Here is an 11,478-nt window from a genome sequence, read left to right on the forward strand (position 1 = left end):
GAATAGCTCAGCAGCTATTGGATGGATTGTCGTGCCATTTTGTGTAGACGCCAGGATTGGTGCCAAATTGAGGTTAACAGTTTCTCTTCTCCGATCAATTATCTCAGCATCAGAATTTTCTACACAGAATGAGTTACTTAAAAAAATCCTTTTTCCTGCTAGGACAGGTCAAAATGTCTGCTAGGGATCAAGGTCCGGTAGAGGGCACTATGATGCTCCATGCTAACCAAGCTAGCTGGTAACTTAGGATGTCACCAGAATCAATACTTCAGGTAACTTTCAAAATTAAAATTGTGAAAATAACAACAAAATACATGTTACCATCTTTTTAGACAGATAAAATTGCTGTTATGAAGTTAGTATGTCCCATAGGTGAATATGCACGCAATAGCTATATGCATATAAAATATAAATGCATATGCTGTCGTAATGTAAATACTTTATGTAGCATTAGTATTCTCTTTGTAAACATAGAAAAAAAAATGAAAACATCCTGCTACCCCCATTTAAAACCAGGAGTTTTAAGCCTTGGGCCAAGCTAATAATCACCATAAAAACATTTGGTGAATAATTTGGATTTAAAAAAATAAAAACAGGCAGGAGAAAATTGCAAAATTACAGGAATGTGTACAAAGTTATTTTTAACATTAAAGGAACTACTCATCCCAGAAATCATTGCAAATCCAAGATTCCACAGCAAACGACCTCCAGTCTTCTGAAATGTAACCGTTTTCATTACTGAATGATAATATTTTGGGGTTGTATGTGGTAAAGTTATATAGATACAGTACCCGAGTACAATCACTGCTCTCTCTGAAGTTTGTTTTAATGTTTATTTTGGTTCCTTTTTCACTGATATTCAGTTTAATCCTTGTACCTGACCATTTTCAGAGGAATGCTTTTTTTTTGTTAAGCCACTTTACACTGACCCATGAATCATTTTAACACAAAAATGTCTGCCCTAGCAAATAATCCATTTTAAATTGCATCTTTAGATACTTTTTTACTAGCAACCTGTCACGAAAAACCTCATTTGTTTCCATTTCTTTAGCTTTCTTTATCAATTCTTTATGAATCCAAAGATAACACCGTTTGACAGACATAAAATTGTATTTTTGCACCAACAAGATGATTCCCAAAGAGTTATTACCTGACAACTTGATGCATATCAGCATGGTGAGCGGTGTGTCCTTGGACAAGTGTAGGTAGAAGGTAGAAGTGTCTGGGCTAAAAACTATCCATAACAGATGAACAGTGTCTGAAATTCATTTTGTTAATAAATAGGAAGAAATCAAACACATCTTTAAAAACTGATGAAATTATAAACATATAGAAGTATCATCAGATTTTGATCCACCATGCAACACCATCTGATAAGTGTCTAGAAGGCAAGAGCCTGTCAAAGACACTGCCAGCCCAGTAAAAGCATACTTGGATAGAAAAACACAAAGGAACACTATCAGTCATGGATCAGCCTCCCCAGTAGGCTTATCCCAAGATGGCGATTTTTAAGGCTTTAGATCCAGAGATGGGCAGTGCTGTAATCTGATTACTTTTATCAAGTAATGAGTAAAGTAAGGAATTACTATTGCAAAAACAGTAATTACATTACTGTTACTTTCCCGTAAGCAAGGTGCGTTACTGCGTTACTAAACTGTGATTTTGTTTGTGAGAGTGTCTCATGACAATGACGCATGAGCGTACGACATCCGTGGTAACAGACATGTGCAGATCAACAATGGATAATATGGAGTGCAGGAGAGAGTACGACCATGCAGCTTTGATTCTGTAAAAAGTGACAAAAACATTAGGGTCTGCTGTACACTCTGCGTAGGAAGAAAACTTCTTTCTACAGTGAGAAATTAAACTTCAAATCTGAGCAAGCACCTAGCACGTTGCCACGGGAATGTGACATTCACAGAGAAACCCCCAGATCCCCCCCACCTACATGACCGCTGCAGCACCAGGCAAACCTCCACTGGCCCCACTCCTGCTAAACAGGTGAAAATAGACTTAAGAGCGACAGAACTTAGTGCTGCTGAATCTTTAATTTTATTTATTTTTTGCTGTGTTTTACTTGCATCTATTTGAAAGAGTGAGTGATGCAATGTGCACAAATTTAAACGATTAAAACTAATAAAACAATTTTTAAACAGAGACGTTTTCATTTGATTCAATTTTATATGATGGATAATGCAGAAAAAATAGAATTGGGCTGAAAGTTCTGCTGCTTTAATATGTATTCAGGTTGTGTATCAGGTTTTTAAAAGTAACTAAGTAATAAAGTAACTAATGACTTTTGAAAATAAGTAATCAGTAAAGTAACAGGATTACTTTCTTGGAAAAGTAATCAGTAATTACTAACTAATTACCATTTTCAAGTAACTTGACCAACACTGTTCAGATCCATACTCCAAATTCAAAAAGTAACGTCACAGTGGATACCGCCATCTTTTATATACAGTCTGTTGTTTACTAACCACATGTTAGCATGGTAACCTGCTAAAGACAGTATGATGGGAAACAAATATGTTATTATAAAGTACTATGTTTCATGAGAAAGAAGCTAATTTAACTCTCTCGCTGCGTTTAATAAGAAATGCCTGATGTAAACAAGAAAGTCTCTGCTGCAACTATGTTTCTATTACACTACACCACACCTAATCCTGCTGTCCTACCTGGGGAATATTTCTCTGTTCTATTAAAACTAGGCAGATGACACGATTGGGTTTTCACGCAAAATCTGTCCTGCAGCAGCTTCAAAATTAATGCACTTGAAACAATCAGCATCCTGAGGTTTTGTTTCTGGAAGACAAATTTGCTAATTCTCACAAAACTCAAACTCCAACCTGAAACAAGGTGTACAGTTCGGGGAAGCATCCAAAATGAGTAAGTATGCAAAGTAAATCTGATTTGTTGTTCGGTGAAGTGGCCCTTTAAGCTGGTATTTTCAGCTATGCAAATCTGCCTAAACACAGGAATTCTAGAAATTACCTATTGCGCACTGATTTCAACACTCTTAATGCATTTCCCTGCGCACCAATGTCAGGGAGTTCGCTCTTGTTCCCATCGGTAATTTGAAATGTAATTACCCATCATTTCAGAGTGCGTCAGGAGCCTGACACCTACATCTCCCTCTCTGCCTCTCTGTCTTTCTTCCATGTCTCGCTCTTTCTCCCTCTCTTCCTGGCTGTTTTTGTATGCTGGTGGAGGATTGTATATTTTCCACCCCCACACATTTTTGAGCACTACCCCTACCATTACCTATGTAAATGACTTGGGCTCAGACAGGCAGTTTACAGAACCACCTCTCCTACACTATGACTAAATGAGTGCTTTTACATGCACACCAGATCATATCCTCACTGAGGTTGTGATCAGGAAAATCTGTTTAGGATCTGCAAATGTCCATGTAACTGTGATGTGTGACATTTTTGCATGGCTCAGATTGATACAACATTAATATGCTCGCCTCGGTCATATATGCTTTGTCACTGTTCGCAAATCAGTTGTTAACATTTTCCTTTGAAATATATGGCTATTTGAATAAGTTACACCTAACCTAATGACATCACAATGATGTCATCTGGATATTTTAGCTCATCGGAGCTTGGGCTTAAGAGGAAAAAAAACTGCTGCTATGTTGCATCATGAGAACTTTTGTGTGTTTTGTCATTTTCTGGGTTCCCTTTATGTCCTGATTTGTACCACTAACCCAAATTGTGCACAAATGCCGCTACTTCCTCTTCTTACCTTGCACAATAAAAGTCCTACACATATATCAACCCAATCCCAAAAAAGTTGAGATGTAAAAAAAAAAAACCCAGAATGCAAATCTCTTAAACCCAGATTTTATTCACAACAGAGCATAGAAAACAAATCAAATGCAGTTATTAGCTCATTTTAAATTTGATGGCAGCAGCACATCTGAAAAAAGTTGGGACAAGGGCAACAAAAGGCTGAAAAAGTAAAGGGTACTACAAAAAAAACAGCTGGGGGAGCATTTTGTAGCTAATTGGGTTAACTGGTAACAAGTCACTAACATGACTGGGCATTAAAAAAAGACTATCTAATCATCTACAGAACAGTGTGTGGTCAAATGATTTCAGAAATCTGAAGAAATTTCTGTGCGCAAGGAACAAAAAACACACATGATTCTGCCATGAAAATCACTGCATAGGCCCACTGTCTGTGACCACAGCTCACTGTGCTATCCGCAAATGCAGCTTAAAGCTCCATGAACATGTAGTCTGAAACTACATTTGCAAAATGTGTCACTGAATTATGCAAATGCAGTATGGATTAATGTATATCATGATCAACTTTACTATGAAATACTTTCCATATTTTCTTTTCCAGTTGAAGTGGAGTACAACGTTCTGAAGTGTTGTAAATGTCATTCTGAAAGAAAAACAGGAGCTTTGCACTAAGGTACACACTTCATTAGGTGTACCTTGTTGTCACTGGGTTGGCCCCCCTTTGCCCTCAAACTTGCCATAATTCTTCATGGCATAGATCCAACCAGGTACTAAAAACATTTTGCAGATATTTTGGTCCATGTCTACATGGCAGCTGTTGTCTCAGATTGGTCAGCTGTACATCCATGAGTTTCATCCCAAAGGCGCTCTGCTAAATTGACATCTGGTGACCGTGGAGGCCTTTTGAGTACAGGGAACTTACTGTCATGTCTAAGAAACCAATTGCAAATGATCTGAGCTGAACCATTACACCACCATTACCAACAGCCTGATCCACCGACACTTGGATGAATTGATTCATGGTTTGTTTACATCAAACACTGAACCTACCATCCAAATGTCACAGCAGAAAGGCTCATCAGACGAGGCAATGTTTGTTCAGCCTTCTGTTTACTGGAGTGAATTGCAGCATCAGTTTCCTGTTCTTAGCTAACAGGAGTAGCGCATGCTATGCTAATCTGCTTCAAGGTTTTGATGTATTGTAAATTCATTCATGTTGCGTCCATCCTCTGGAAACCCTAGACATGGCTGTGCGGGGGAAAGCCCAGCAGACCAGTTTCTGAAATACTCAGATCAGCCCATCTGGCACCAACAACCAACTTCAAAGTCACTTAAATCACCTTTTCTTTCCTTCCCTCCCCTTTCTTTTCCTTTCCTTTCCAATGGTCAATTTGAACTTCAGTAGTGATGCTTTGACTTGCTGCCATGTGATTGGCTCATTAGATATTTGCATTAATGAAGAGTTAAGCTAACAAACTGGCCAGTTAGGCAGGGACGCTTAGAATACGACAGTCAACAGCTCGACGAACATTTTTTGTTTTCGATTTGAATCTTGCTCTGTTGAGTAATCAGCCAAAGTAATGAAACCAGTGAAGGCTGGGCTTGACCACGGTGCTGGTAACATTGTTTTTTGTAATATTTCTTTTTCAAGCATTTTTCTTTTTAAAAAAGAGCAGTAGTGAAACATCACCGTGACAGGAAGTGCATGTATTTTCACATAAATGTGGTATCAGGGCTGTGACTGGACCAAAGCTCAGATATCTCAGCTTCTTCTGCTTCAAATTCAGCCATTATGTTTTCAAACTGTCTCATCTGTCACCTAATTTAATGGAATGTCAGGACTAAATGGCTGGAGTAGTGCTTTAAACTCTGGGCTTCAAGTTGTGATAAATTTGAGGGCTCTGGTTCATCCTTTCTTTTTTTGGAAAATAAATGCAGGTGTAATGATGTTTCTCAACCCACGCTGTCCCATGCCGGTAAATGGGACACTACTGTGTAGCTGGCTTTCTATTGTCACATCACAGTTTCCTGCACACATAGCGGGAGGAGAAAGTTGGTAACAATACAAGAATAGAGAGATGATAAAAGAGCACACCAGCCTGCCTCTCACTTTGAGGAAAATCACAATGTTTCACCTCTAAGTTTTTCAGAGTAAATACTGGCAATGCTGAAATTTTGGCGTTGGAGGAGATAAGTGGTCATTATAAGTGACATATAGCCTGACTTACTCTTCTTTAAATGTACTGCCCAGCAAATTCTCCCTTCTGAAGCTATCCTTTAACTTTTTCAATGCAAAAACTGAGTTCCATAACTGGTAGTGCTGCTAGTGGACTAATGAAACAGGTCCTGGGTTAGCCCTGTGGGTAGGTCAGGGCAGCGCTCAGGCTAATATTATTACAAGTGTCCGCACTTTTAAAAAAACACCAGGCATTATAATTGGGCACCTAACAGCACCTGGACCTCTCTGAGAGCCTGGGTGTGATTCTAATCAGCACATTCACTCATATTTGGCCAAGCGTATTATTATATGAAGCCTGTTGGGAGCTTCCCTTTAAGCTGGATATTGTGATTTTCATTGCCATGGCGTGTGATGAATTGGACAAACTATCCTAGTACTATTATCACAGAAATACATCAGAGTAACACCTGGTAGCGCAGCATCATGGAAGCCGCAGTAGTCTGCTTTTTGTTTTGTTTTTTGTCTTTTTTATCCACGATCTCCAGGAGATTAAAATTGTTTTCAGCTTGTAAAATCATCCAAGCATCGACAACTACCTGCAGAATATCTGCTTTTCAAAATGTTCTCGCTTTTTATTCACACAAACGGCGATTAAATGCACGCTGGCAGGCAAGTCCACCTGCTACCTTTGTCTTTGCCGCAGTCGAAAGGTTTCCATTAGGATGGCAGGACAGATTTACTCTATAATTAAACAAAACTGACATCAGTGTCGTCTCCGTTGCAGAAACTAATCAACCGTTTCAATAAATTAAAATTAGAGTAGATGGAGCGAGAAAGAAAACCTTCACCACCTGCCAAAGATTTCAGTTTGGAAAGCTTGTGTTCATCTGCAGAAATCATGGCTGCAGCTGTCCTGGTCATCTCATATTAAACTCTAATAAATTCTACCAAAATCCCAAAAAGAGAGACTAATCTCATCACACGCTCATATATTTAGATGATTTTATCTTTTGTTTTTAGCTTTCTACAGGTCTAGAAAGCTAAAAGTCCTTACGTTTTGTATTATAAGTTTCACTACGGGGTCTTGGGGACACCAACTTATTCGGCCGTGCCAACAAACATGCTAACGTTTTGGCCTTGTTGCCTTCAATAAAGCATAAAACTAAATGAGCGGTCATATCCGTCCTATGCTGCAGCTAGTAAGATGATTGGTTTAAAAGAAACACATGTTAATCCTCTTCCTCATCTTAAAACATAGTAGTGCATTTACAGTTAAGAGTGCAAGTTTTATCATACACGTTCTGTATTTTTATATGTATTAAATAAGTTTGGTTTGCTGCGGTGGTTAGTACTGTTGCCACACAGCAAGAAGGACCTGACAGAGCTGACGTAGTCTTAGGCTTGAGTGCTTGCTCCACCCTCTCTGCCATCACTGTCCTCCACCAGGCGATCTTAGGCTTTGCCCTCTTTCACTTTCTATCTCAAGGCAACTTTAAGTAAAAGATCCTTAAACCCTTAAAATGTGTATTTCAGGTAACGAGTTCTAACCAGTCACACAGACTGGTTGGAAACCACCAGTTGCTAGGTAAAACTGTGCACTCTCAGACTGGTTGGCATCTGGTTGCTGGAGTTTTGCTGGCTATCACAAAGAAGGTTCTGCACCAAAAACCTTGCCATTGCTTTGGTTGCTAGCAAACTGCCATGGTCTCCTGTAGTCAAAGGAGCTTGCAAAGAAAAGCGTCTGGACTTCTTTAAGTTACTTGAAGACGTTTCACCTCTCATCCGAGAAGCTTCTTCAGTTCTAAGGTCAAAAGCCACCCTCTCCAGTGCCAAAGTCCCTCCATCCAACCTCACAATACAGGAAAAGAAGGCCGTCGCTTCCCTGAGCAAAGACCACAACATCACTGTTTTACCAGCTGATAAGGGAAGATGCACCGTGGTCCTAAACACTACAGATTACCATACAAAGATCACTACTCTCCTCAGTGACAACAATACCTACGAAGCCTTAAAGCGAGACCCCACAAGCAGCTACAAAAAGAAAGTTATAGCTTGCCTTCAAGACTTTGAAAAGGACAAAATATTGACCGCCTTACATATCACCGCCTTTACCCAGGGGATGCCATACCCTGCATTTACGGACTTCCTAAAATCCACAAGGAAGCTGTCCCACTCAGACCCATAGTCAGTAGCATAAACTCAGCCACTTATAACATTGCAAAACACCTTGCTACCATCCTTGCTCCTCTCGTGGGGAACACCCCACACCACATCAAGAACTCCACCGACTTCACCGACAAGGTCCAGAAACTTACCCTGGATCCAGATGAAACCATGGTGTCCTTTGATGTAGTCTCTCTCTTCACTTGCATACCCACCACGGAGGCCGTGGAGACTGTCAGAAAACGACTACAAGAAGACAGCTCCTTGGAGGACAGGACCAACTTCACACCCGATCAGATCTGCACACTGTTAGACCTCTGCCTCACCACTACATATTTCAAATACAACGAAGGCTTTTACAGACAAAAACATGGCTGTGCCATGGGCTCCCCCGTGTCACCTATTGTAGCCAACCTTTACATGGAGGAAGTGGAAAGGAAGGCTCTTGGCTCTTTCAAAGGAAGAGTACCCAGCCACTGGTACAGATATGTGGACGACACCTGGGTCAAAATCAAGACACAAGAAGTGGAATCCTTCACTGCGCACATTAACGCTGTGGATAAAAACATCAAGTTCACCAGGGAAGACACAAAGGACAACTGTTTGCCTTTCCTGGACTGCGCTGTGCACATTGAAGAGAACGGCAACCTCAACATCGAAGTTTACCGGAAGCCCACACACACGGACCAGTACCTCCTCTTTGACTCCCATCACCCTCTGGAACACAAACTTGGAGTAATTAGGACCCTACACCACCGGGCAGAACATGTTCCCTCTAAGCCTGAAGGAAAAAAGAAGGAACACACACATGTAAAGGAAGCACTCAAAACGATGCGGCTATCCTAAATGGGCGTTCTTAAAGTCAGCAAAGAGGCACAGAAAAGAAGATCAGACACCAGCGAGGGAGGATAAGAAGGACAGACGCAACAACATTGTCATCCCCTATGTAGCCGGTGTATCAGAGAAACTCAGGAGAGTTTTCTCCAAGCATGACATCCCGTGTATTTCAGACCCAGCAACACGCTCAGACAAAAACTGGTTCACCCGAAAGACAAAACGCCAAAACACAGACTTAACAATGTGGTGTATGCTGTACAGTGCAGCGAGGAATGCTCAGACCTCTACATTGGAGAGACCAAACAGCCACTTCACAAGCGCATGGCACAACACAGAAGAGCCACCTCCACAGGACAAGACTCAGCAGTCCATCTGCATCTTAAGGATAAAGGACACTCTTTCGAGGATGCCAATGTTCACATTTTGGACAGAGAGGACAGATGGTTTGAAAGAGGAGTGAAAGAAGCCATCTATGTCCACTGTGAGCGACCATCTTTGAACAGAGGCGGGGGTTTACGACACCAACTCTCTGCCATCTATAATCCAGTTTTGAGATCCCTTCCCAGACGCCTTAAGCCCACTCACATCCTGGGCCATCTGACCTCAGGAATTCGCATGATAAGGTGGGGCCAGGTTTCACAATGAACTACACCCGAAACTCTGGCTGATTGGGACCCACACCCAGTTTCACACCTTGGCTCAGGCGATTAGAGGATCATCAGGGGGTCCTTTTGTCCCTCTGTGGGGGTGAACTCCCACTAGGTTTATATCTGGGACTCTCCACCATTTGACCTTAGAACTGAAGAAGCTTCTCGGATGAGAGGTGAAACGTCTTCAAGCAACTTAAAGAAGTCCAGACGCTTTTCTTTGCAAGCTCCTTTGACTACGATGACCTGGATGACTGAGAACCTTCACAGACATGGTCTCCTGTAGTTTGCAAGTAAGATTTCCTTAAATTCAATTAAACTGAATCACACATAATTATCATTAATTCCAAATCATTAAACACCATGTCAGTCAAAGAGAGGATTGCATTTTTTCATACATCATTTGCCTCGCTCCATCACTCCATCATTCTCTCTAGCCAAAAATGTGATCCTATGCTTTAGTTCGTCCACAAGTCACTACTGCAGCTTCATCCAAGCTCCTAAATAAACTCCAGTATATTGAGAACGGTACAGTACGCCTGCTCACCAGTTCCTGATCACATCACCCCTGCCCTCTGGTATTACTGTCTTCCTGCCCCGCAGTGGATCGATTTCAAAGTCCTTCTCTTTACTCACAGCCCCCCCACACACTTACCCACCTCAACAAACTGTTCCATCACCACACTCCTTCCTGTCAACACCACGCAGGACCCGAACCGATCTCCACAGCTCTGCCCCCTCCCTCAGAAAATCCCTCCCAAAACACAGCCTGAGTTGATTTGTCCACAGCTCATCTTCGTCATTTTTGTGACGATTATTTATTAATGAAAAGCCTCTGATAAGCCAGCAAACAAACAAAAAGATGTCTGTGGATGTTGTTTCCAGGGGTAAATCTGGTAGGTCAGTCACTGCCATTAAAAAGACTTCCCTGATTAAAAAGTGAAAAATTGAAAGTATTCCTGACCTGAAAGACGACCATTAAAAAAAGAAGCCTTGAATTCAACCCGATGTCATCCAGTCAGTTTTCTGTTGACTAGTAAGACAGTAGGGCAAAAAAACTGAAAGTTTATTGTCATATTTTGGCTTATTTTCCTACCAAACATGCCTTTTTTTTTGAGGTGATGCTCCAGGCTTCATCCACCTTTCTTAGTATGATAACAGTATGGCCTTCAGCCTCTTTTTGGAGGCCATTTTTGCACTGGCAAATGTACACGTGACTGTAATTACACCAAAAAGGGCTCTGAATTTATGCTCCATGCTAATTTTTACCTCCATCTTTCCCGCTAAGCACTCATTATCATTGCAATTTTGAATAGTACCTGTCACCTGTCAGTCAGCATTCCTTGCTCGTTCAGCCACGATGTAATCATTGCTCATTACAGAGCTCTGATATTTGCAGCTGCAGTTGCAGGAAACATCAAAAATGTAATAGAAGGCAAATATTTCTTTTATCATTTTTAAAGCTCTGAACAGCTGTTTCTCCGAGCTTGGTCACAGCGTAGCAGTCTGGAGCCTCTGACCGGCCATTGCTCTGCTGTTATTAGATTTAACCCCCTCGTGAGGCCGCCACTGGATCACTTGCATTTATTCTCATCCGATGGCTTCTCCGCCTCACATGGCAGTCAGCGCAGGATGAATTTAGATCACTATTTATAACCCTGTTGCAGTGCAGGTTGCTCAGATTCTCTTAATATCAAAAATGGCTTGAGCCGCCTTCCTTTCCCCCCTAAATCAGACATTTAAAAAAAAAAAAAATTCTAGAAACTCTTCGAAATTGGGAACATTTCGATTTTTTTTCTCTGCGCATCTTGGGTAAATTTTCAAACCCCCTCCTCAAAAAAATGAGCAAATGAGGGTATTTCTGTTGTGTTTAGTTATGCTGAGAACATCCTAA

Source organism: Haplochromis burtoni, unplaced genomic scaffold, assembly GCF_018398535.1.
Source record: "Haplochromis burtoni strain Fernald_Lab_line unplaced genomic scaffold, NCSU_Asbu1 Contig_40, whole genome shotgun sequence".
Classification (NCBI taxonomy): Eukaryota; Metazoa; Chordata; class Actinopteri; order Cichliformes; family Cichlidae; genus Haplochromis; species Haplochromis burtoni.